We start from the raw sequence: 9,417 nt of genomic DNA on the forward strand, positions 1-9,417 counted from the left end.
ATATAACCCCCCCCCCCCAAACTGGTACAATTGCCAGAGCTCTGTGCCCCACCCTGATTGGCAGTGATATGTGACTGAGGGGCAGAGAAGACACTGAGGTCAGAGGCAGAAGATAGCACCCAGCTATCTATGAGAACCACTGGAGCTGCAGTGAGGCAGGGAATGAAAAATATCCCCTTGCCAAACAACCGCTCTTCCGTCCTCCCTCCCAGTCCAAAAAAGGGCATAGATGTGATGCCAGGAGCCCTCCATGGGAACCATTAGTTCAGCCAATCCAGTCCTGGTGCCAGGGTGACTCCCAAGTTGTACAGCTGGAGAGGTTTGTGAGTGACACACCAGCACCTTCCCTCCCTCCCTCTCCCCATCTGATTTGATCTCTGACTTCCTGGGCTTTTTTAAAGTCACTTTAAGAGTCACTTTCTGCAGGATGCACAGAATTTTAAACATTAGTACTGTTAAAAAATGAGGTTTGCACGTATGGTTTTGATTGATATTATATATCTTAAGAAAACAGTCAGTTAGATTTTCTAATGGCTATACACACTCTCCATGAATTTCCTGTTTAAAAAAGAGAGCACAAATAAAAGGTGTGATAAAGGCACATAGGCAATCTTCCCAAAAGGAGCTTTCTTTTAGCTTCTCTTCATGGCAATGCTACTAACATTTATATGCTTTATCCTCACTTCCTTCTTTCTTCAGGATTTCTGCTTTTTGACCTACTGAAATGTGCGCAACTCCATCAAACAAATGCTTTTGTTGTGCATTTGCAGTCAGTCTGCACTGGAAAACGGCCACCTGCATGGGTCAGCCTCTGCTGAAGTCTTACATCTGGTCAGTGCTTTTCATTGCCTCAAAATGGTGCATAATTACTTCTTTCCATTCAGTCAGAATGAAGGGAAGCTGACATTCCTATCAGCTTTACTGGGGTCCATGATTTCCCATAGATCAAAGAATCACTAGCTGTCAGCAAACATCAGGACTCAGCATAACAATATATTAACATAAGTCATATGGCCATACCCCATTATGGTCTATCTTTGGCAAACTGCTTTCACATTATTTTGCTTGGCACATCATTGCTGCCTGCTACTTAAGGGCTAAAATCCCACCCACTTTACTAAACATTCAGCAATATACAGGGATATGGCTCATCTAAACAGATTATAGGTCTTTGCCTTTGCAAGGGCAAAGGTGAGTCATTTTTTGAACTCCCTTCATGCAGCTGCGAATGGCTAGCCCTGTATGACAAGCCTAGTTTGACAGCTGTAAGTGTATGTAGAGGAGCAAAAACATAGCTGAAGATTACTGTGGCACAGACATCATGGCCGTATCCTGTATCTCTGCTATGTCAGCAGTAGGACAATGAAGGTTTAAAAACTCATATGCCAGTTCTTTGCTCATTTTTCTCTTGGAATTATCTTTCCTGTGTCAGTTTAGCTGGCCCCTTTATCAGATTATTCAGGCAGCATATGGTGTACATTGTGGCCCAGTATATGAAACTCTATGAGTTAGATCTTTGTTGAAAGAGGTGAATAGGAGAAACAAAGCTTGCTGCACTCAGCTGTAAAAGAACAATCCTGGTTTGTTTATAAAATATCGGATGCAATTATAATCTTCATAATCCATGCTGCATTTTCAGAAAAACAGATCTAATACCGACAGTGCTATTTGCTTTGTCTATTTAAGAAGGTGATTAATGAGTATGACATTTACCCTGGTTGTTATGCTCCTTGCAGAACTTCTCAGTAATAACTTCACTTTTGGAGACTCCTGCTAGAATTGGCAGTCTGAGGGAACAAATAAGTAGACTCCAGTTCTCTTCATGGGATTTTTCAACTTCAGATTGCTCTCACCACTGATATCATCAAGCACCAAAGGAGCTAAAACATGCTTTGAAGAATGCTAGTTCCCTAAGAGTGCTTAGAGTTATACGACTTTATTGTTGAGTTTATTGAAGATGCTAATGTTCTGCCTCAAATTAAAGCTGAATTGTTTGAAACATTCCAGGAAGCCTTTGCTGGAGCAGCTTCAAAGCTTAAAATGTGGCTGAAGTTAGTCAGTCAGGATATGACTATCTGAAGGCAAACAGACTCTTCTACCCCACAAAGATACCTTTTGTATTGCACGCTTAACAGCAATTACAAGCTAGAAACTGTTTCCTTCAGAGGAACTTGACATTGCTCTAGTTGTACTGGCCTCAAGCCACATTGTCAGCCAATGTCAGACTTCAAAATGCTTGAATTTGTTTTCAAAATTTGAAGGCTGGAATCGAAATGAATGTCCCAGCCTCAGCAGTGTCATTTAATTTGCTCCTAGCAAATGCAATGTTAGTGAAGTAAAACAATCTATTCCAAAAGACAGGCATGTCTTTAAGAAGTCAGGATAAGAGGTTATATCTCTTAAAGAGAAATATTATTGTAAGCAGAATATTTTGCATGAACCCTTCCATCTGGCAATGCTAACAACAAAAAGGCTACCCAGCTTGTTGTATTGTAATTAACTTCAGACTCTACCCAGGAAGGACTTCCTGTGCAAGTCCTTCAGAGGTAATGCTGCCCCTCTGTGTATAAAACTTGGTAAACCTTTACATATAAGAAAAGAAACACAGAAAATACTCACCCTGAGTAGTTTGGGTATCTTGATTCTGTTTCCCGCACTTGCCATTGTGAATATCTGATTGACAAATCCTCCTGTCCTCTCTCTCTCTTTTTGCCAACTCATGATTGGGAATCTATGGGTACTGAAGTCCCAGAATTTGGACCTCAATCAAGCAGATCCATCTCCAGGCCTTAGGTGAAGTTTGGCTGGCTTTCATGAAGTAATGTTACCCTGGTCCTGCAGTCATCACTGTCCTTTACCTCTGCATCATTTCATCACTTGTTTTCGTCATGATGTCAAGCTCGGTCCTTCTTAGGCTCTACCAGCAAGCCCATAACAGCTCCCGTGATGCAGGACTGAGGATAACTTGTCACTACTTCTATGGTACTAGGTTCTGACCACAGTTTACTCAGTTGTGTCATTGCATTGTGGAGGGAGTACCTTGGCATGCAAGACAGAATAGAGTCTTCCTTATCTTCCCTTGATGTCCATATTCCTTGTCCAGCTATGCAAAGGGCTTAGCTTATGACAGTTCTTTAGTCAGGCCATATGAAATAGGTAAAAGGAGACTATTACTTTTTTTGTCTAAAAAAATGGCAATAACGTTCCATTATCCCTAGACGCAAGTTAAATGAAAAACTTAACTAAAATGATCAAGATGTTCATACTGTGATAATAGGTAATAAATACGCAAATTAGGTCTGCCTTATTCTATTTTTCTCCAGTTCACCATTAGATACTCACAGAATCCCTCCCCAGGGCTGCTACAGACTTACATATATAAAACAGCCATACAATGCCTGCACTGTAATAATTAATGTATAATAGTGGCATGAAATAAAAAATGCTACTTAGGAGTTGTGGGAAGAGACAAAGGTAATGCAGCCTTAAGGGATGAGGGATAAAAGGACTGATTCTTTCTACTGACTCTTGTCTAAATCTAGAGGAACTCTACTGAAATTGAACATTACAGTGGTGTATATCACAGAGAATTGTGGCCCAAAGAAAGCATTAAAATTATGATGGCAGTACTGTCTCATATCTAAGCTATAACTGAATATATTGTGCCAGTTCTTGGCACTACTCCTTTTTTGTTAGTGATCCATCACATCATAAAGGAAGAATTGCCCCTCTGAGGTTCCTTTAATTTGGACATGGGACTTAATTGTCCTTCTTAATTGTCCTACTGTCCCTTACTGCTCCCTAGGCCAAGAGGACAGAAAAGCATTTATATTTGATCCCTCTTAAATGTATACGTAGATCTAGCACACCTGGAGAATCTGGCTATTTATCATTTGGGTGCCAATCTCAAAAATATTTTGGAACCTAAATCTCATTGAGGTTCTTTGAGGATGGAGTTCCAAGTTTTCGATCACTTGATAGAGGAGCTAATAGAATAGAGCCTGATTGCAATTGCACATTTTCCCCCTTCTTTATCCATCCAGAATGGGGTTTGGATGCATACCAGTGTAAATAAGGTCAGAATATAGACATGATTTTTTGAGACATAATTGTTTTTGCTTTTTTTCATGCCACAGTATAAACTGAACCTTTCAAACTTTTAAAAATCTTATTGAGCAGTTTTAGAATCACAAGCCTTTCATTTAGGCCTTTCCTGTTTGTACTTTTTGACTGAATATAAATTATTGACTGTGGTTAAAATCTTCAAAAGCATCTTAGCTGGATTTTCAAAGTGCCTGACTACAGCAGTCCAACGATGTAGAGGCTTTTGAAAATTCTTACCCTATATTTTATATTGCATATTAGTCATGACCTTCCGATTCTTTGCAACATTTCTTTTCTGAGACTAGTGCTATACTAACACATCTCAGTCGTGGACTCAAATATCCTTGAATATTATGGAGATCCAGGATTTGAATTAGGTTTTGAATATTGCAGCTGGTTCACATCTGAATTAAAGTCCCAGATCAAAATTTTGGGTGCTGGATGGTATCTCAGGTCAAAATTAATCGAATTGCAAGCACTCACTCATGTACCAGAATAAAATTTAGAAAAAAAGCCCATTAAGGAAGAATTGTTTCCCCCCACCCTTAAGTAGTTTTATTTCAAGCCAAGCGAAGTACATATACACTAAAACTTTGAGGGTTACCCATTCCAGACTTCTTTATAATCCTTCCAAGCCTCTTTAAGTAAACATCTCTTTTCAAGCATATGTATCTTCCTTATCTTCTTCTGCGAGTTCCCTGTCTGACCATTTAGATAAAAATCATGACTTTTCACTGATTCACGGCTACATCAGCATCCTACTTAATCCATATCTCTCCTGAAATTATTTGGACAGTCTGCCATATGTGGAATTTATATTGTTCATCTGTGGCAATTTCTACTGTATATTTAGAGTGTTAATTTTTCAGCTGTGTTTTCATTACTTAAAGTAACCAAAAAAACTCAACTCAGATTGTTAAAATATGCTGAAACATCTGTCAAGAGCAGATGATATCATTCCTCCTATTTTCTTCCTATTATATTTTCTATTAACAGGCAGTCAAACTGACATACTAAATTTTTGTTGTAACCAACAAATGACTACATATGAAAATAGATCCTGTTTTCTAAACATTTAGTATGCATAAATGAACCGTTGCTGTTCTCTTGAATGTAATTGCAATCGGTCGTTTCCTTTACTTACTTTATTTGATATCACATGATGAGAATGGGAAAAAGAAACTGAGACACAAAAACACTGCAGAGGGAGAACAGAGATTATAAAGGTACTTGTGAAACCCACCACACAGTAGTAAATGGCAGAACATTAATGATGTTTAATGTGGTTAAAAACATGGATTGGTAGCTAAAAGAATAAGGAAAAAAATCAACGGAAAATACTAGACAGGAATAAGAGATATTGTGCAGATGGACATAACAGAAGCAGTGTTTTAGTGTAGTGGTTGCCTACTTTTTTTCCCCCCGTGAGGATTTTTTTCTATTTGTCCTATCTGTTCTTGAGCTCTTCAGTTGTTTTTGAGAGGTAAGGATAGAGTAAAAAAATTTCCTGTGGCAGAACAACAATGAAAAGGATTTGCAGTGGCAGATGAAATCTGCTTACACAGTCAATTTCCAGACACAGATGCCAAACAGGAATGTTTGTCATGGGCTGGTTATTCTGAAAAGGGGGCTTCTTTTTCTAGTGTACAGAGTTATACACCCACTCACCACTCAGGAGAGCTTCTTCCCTCAATTTCTTCTGGCATTGCACAAAAAAACAAATTATGGGAGACAGCAAGATACCTTCTATTTTAGATTGCTTAAAATTGTCATTTGTGAAAGCTGTTTTGTCATTTTTTTAATACCCAGGAAAAGTATTCCCAATAGAAGAAGAAAATGCTTCTGAGCTGGGGAAACTCACAACAGTAATGTAGAAAATGCTCTCATCTTCAGTAGAGGCACTAAGAATATTGGACTGTTTTAAATTGAATTACAAGACCTACAAGGGGAAACATTTGTCCACTTAAAGAAGGTCACTCATTCACCAACCAAAAACGCAGTGTCCATAACTGTTCAAGCACCACATGTAAGAAATCTGGCACTGTTATGTACACTGTAGATTGGATATTGCAACTGGCAAGGATGAATAACGCTCTGCCAAAGACTTTGCATTTTCCTTATCTGGGAATTAGAGGGGGAAAATTGCATTAAGGAGGTAAAGAAAGGTAATTCCTATAAACAGATAGCTGAGATGAGACCCCCTTCTCTTCCACGCAATCCAGGAGGAAAGAAAGTGAGCAGCCACAGTTCCTGTGACTTTCAAAGCTCTCTAGTCTGGTGTAAGACATCTGACGCGTCACAAAGAATATTTCACTCTAAAGGTAAAAACAGATGTTACCAAACAAAGGGAATCAGCTCTATCAGGACACATCCTGCCACAGCTGATCCACTTTATTGGGCAAAACACAGGCCACCCATTTTCCTACACTGGGCAGGGAACTATCACGGGACAACAAGCAATGTGTTCTCTTTGCCCACGGATTCTAAGTATTCCTTGCTCTCCTGGCCTCCTTGCCAGCATGGGACCTGGTGTGGGTCCTAACATTAAAGAACAAGGCAACATGGGTTACAGTGTACAAGCCCAAGCTCTGGGGATTCCTTGGGTCCTGTGCTGGGTTGTGTGGGCTTTCCTCACTTATGAAAATGCACCCTGGAGATCTTGGGGTAGGTGAGGAACCCTGACTTTCTCTGACTTACAGAGTGACACTGCAAGAATCCCCATTGACTCTAAGTGGGGGAAGCTGGACACATACTCCTGGGGCTTAATGGGCTGGGTCATGCTCTTGAATTTCCAGGATGTGTGGGATTGGGCCCCTCAAACTCCCAGAGTTGCCTGGGGCAGCTGGAGAGAGCAAATAGACATTTGGCACAATAAAGTGGCACTATTTTACACTACCTTCTATTGTGACTATTGATGTGGTGCAACAAAGGCTAGGGATGTCTATTTGCTTGCCATTTGCTTTGCCATAAAATTTTTGATGGCAGCATAAATGCAAGGTCAGGTGATGTCTGTTTCTACCCTAAGACTGTCAGGAATAAAAAGTTTTCTGCTACTTTTTGCCCGCTAAAGCATTCTATTCTGGCAGACATCTTGAGGCAATACCTCTAGGATTGTTTGCAGAATTTCCTATCTTCATCATTCAGACTCTAGCAAAATGATGTTTTCTCTACAGAAGTACTTTTTCAGATATCAGCAGATGAGATCCAAAAAGTATGCACAATGCTAATTTACATGCGACACCAGCTGGAAATATACAGGGATGCTAGGAGCGCTCAGCAAAAAGAGATCTACTTAGACATGAACAAAGAGAGCTTTTCTCAGTATTCACATGAATCCAAATGAAAAAAAAAAACCCAACAAAAGAACACATTCCTTCAGTCCTGTATAAAAGTTGTATAGTTGCAATAACAGTGATCTGACCTGTGGTGCTTTTGCTTTAAGGCTGCATGCAATGGAGATGAAACCAATTATCCCTTTATCTAAATCTTTGTGATTAAAAATGTCTTTTACTTGGTCATTATCTTGATTACAGCATAGCAAGAAAAGCTCCAAAGAATGCAAAGTTTAGCAACAACGCATGTGTGAAACGCCATTTATTTTGAAATCAGGCTTTTTGGAAAGACAGCAGGATACCGCAGGGCTCAGTTTTACATGAATTTGGAAAATTCATAGGGAAATGGTTCCAAGTTCCTTGCTGATGGGAGGTTTTGGGAGTTTCTCAAAGTTTCGTCGTAAAGGATAGCAAATTGATCAGAAAGAATCAAAGACAAAAACTTAAAAATACTAAAAGCTCCTGCATGTAATAGAGCGCAGTGGCCATTTTTCCGCTGGATCCCTAAGTTTCAAATAGATCTGTATTTTTCAAGTTAGTCAAAAAGTCAGTGACTATTTTATTTTTATTGAACCTACAGTTATTTTTTCCCCCTTTTTTAGTTTCATAGTCTATACTTCCATGGGGCTCAGGCTTCTGGGTTTCTTGCTACCTGAAATGCACATGGCAGTGTGATACCGTCTTTGTGGCATGCTGTTCCCATAGTCAGGCAATAGCATCTCAGAGGACTATGATTTCTTATAGATTTCAAAAATGGGTCTGTAGAAAACAATGAACCTGGCAGACAGAATGGGGAGATGTCTCAATGTGCACGCAAAATGGGCAGATCTAATTGTATAGGCACTTGAAATGTGGTCCTTGAAATACAGAGTGATTCTATCTATTTATTAGAATAAATGAACTTTTATAGCTTAAGATTTAATGTGGGGATAGGTTTATAGTTTTTGTAATTACCATTTCAATAAAGAAGGGCTGTTCATTTCTTTGAGTTCTGCCATATAAGCAATGGCTGTGGTCTGACAACTATAACCTCTTTAACAGCCTAATATTGAAATCAGGGGATTTAAAGTCTCTAGAACTAGCCATTTACATTCCAAGTGGCTGCTATAGTAGTTGCTGTATTTAAATTATTTATGCAAAGAAAGAGCTCTGTTCTGTTCTTTATTACAAATTACACCAACTGCATGCTCAACAAGGATAGAGTTTTCCCTCTGAAATTCTTGAATTCCTTTTCAAGTGTTCATTTTTATCTTGTCACTGACTGCTTACTGCGATGAAGATAAATTGAGATCACACAGCACTGCACCTTTCATTGACTTCTGAAACAATATCAGCTTTGTGCAGTGATAGGAGACTCCCCCAGCAGAAGTTCCTTCTTCAGTGGGCGCATTTACCCAATAGTGTGCACAGTAACTTAATGATATTTTGCAGTAACATGTCACAGCGTGGACAGTGCTAATACGCCACTGCACAGTATTATTAAGCTACTGCGCAATAGTGTCACTAAAAAGGCATGCATTCAACAGGTTATTGTTCAGTAACTCTAGTTACTGAACATTTAGTTAGTACTTCATTAAGGAAGTACTAAATTCAATGCACAGTGACTATTGAACATTAATGAATGTGTAGAAGTGCTTCAAGTATGTCATTAGCATGTTGCTTAGATCATAGTGCTGCTTTCTTCATAGAAGAATGAAGCAGGGTCAGGAATACAAATCTACTTGTAAGATGAAGCATAGTTCAGAAAACAAGCTTGTGTAACGTAGTTTCATTTGCCATGCAAAATATGAAAACACTTAAAAATGTGTTGAGAAAGTATGCGAGAGGCAAGGATTTCTTAGGATTATATCTTTCATTGGACCTACTGAAAAGCTGGGGTAGAGTTAAGCAAACTTTCAAATGTAAAACATCCTTTATCAGGTTTGACCAGAATAATCCAAGCACAGCACAGTAAAAAACAGTTGTAGCAGTTAGGGAGAGA

Source organism: Gavialis gangeticus, unplaced genomic scaffold (genome assembly GCF_001723915.1).
Source record: "Gavialis gangeticus isolate Ggan-Ray unplaced genomic scaffold, GavGan_comp1, whole genome shotgun sequence".
NCBI classification, from domain to species: domain Eukaryota; kingdom Metazoa; phylum Chordata; order Crocodylia; family Gavialidae; genus Gavialis; species Gavialis gangeticus.